Raw genomic sequence first — 825 nt, 5'->3', positions numbered from 1 at the left:
TAATTGAATGATTAATTAAGTAAAAATGTTGATTGAACCATTATATTTTATTCAAAGTTATGATTTAGAGTAAGATAAAAAAACTTATTATTTGATAAATAGAACCCCATTCATATTATTATTATTATTATTATTATTATTATTATTATTATTATTATTATTATAATTATTATTATTATTATTATTATTATTATTATTATTATTATATATTCAAAAATTAAAATTAAAATTAATATAAAATAATTTTATATTGATCATTAGATATGCATTAAGCATTTGAGAGTTTTCTTTAACTAAAATAACTTTTTCCGTTAATGATAAATTTTTATTTAAATTGTAAATAATATTAAAAGATATAGTAAAAAATGATTATAAAACTAAAATTCAACAATAATACATTTTTAGAAAAGTTATATTTCTTTTTATATAAAAAACATCTAGTCATAAATAATATTGTATGAAAAATTATCATAAAAATCTAATAATAAATGAATGAGTTATATGATTGATCTTTAATATTATTTAAAATTTTAAAAATATTTAAAATAGTGACTATTCTCTTTGTTCTAGAGTTTGTATAGTGAAAAGGTTAAACTATATAATATTTTAGTTTTGAACAATGGTGTTAGATTCCTCCTTATTATACTTTTGTAAAATAAAGTAGATCAAGATTTTAGAATGCTAGAATCGAACTCAGATCATGACCAAAAAAAAACTTGATATAGTTCCACTAGACCACTAAATAAACATCAAATATGGATTTAATAAACTATGTATATAATAAATATTTAATATATTTTTAATTTTTGAGGCCCCCTAATTTTT

The sequence above is a fragment of the Lathyrus oleraceus genome, chromosome 7 (genome assembly GCF_024323335.1).
Source record: "Lathyrus oleraceus cultivar Zhongwan6 chromosome 7, CAAS_Psat_ZW6_1.0, whole genome shotgun sequence".
NCBI lineage: Eukaryota > Viridiplantae > Streptophyta > Magnoliopsida > Fabales > Fabaceae > Lathyrus > Lathyrus oleraceus.
This window is presented reverse-complemented; position numbering follows the sequence as displayed.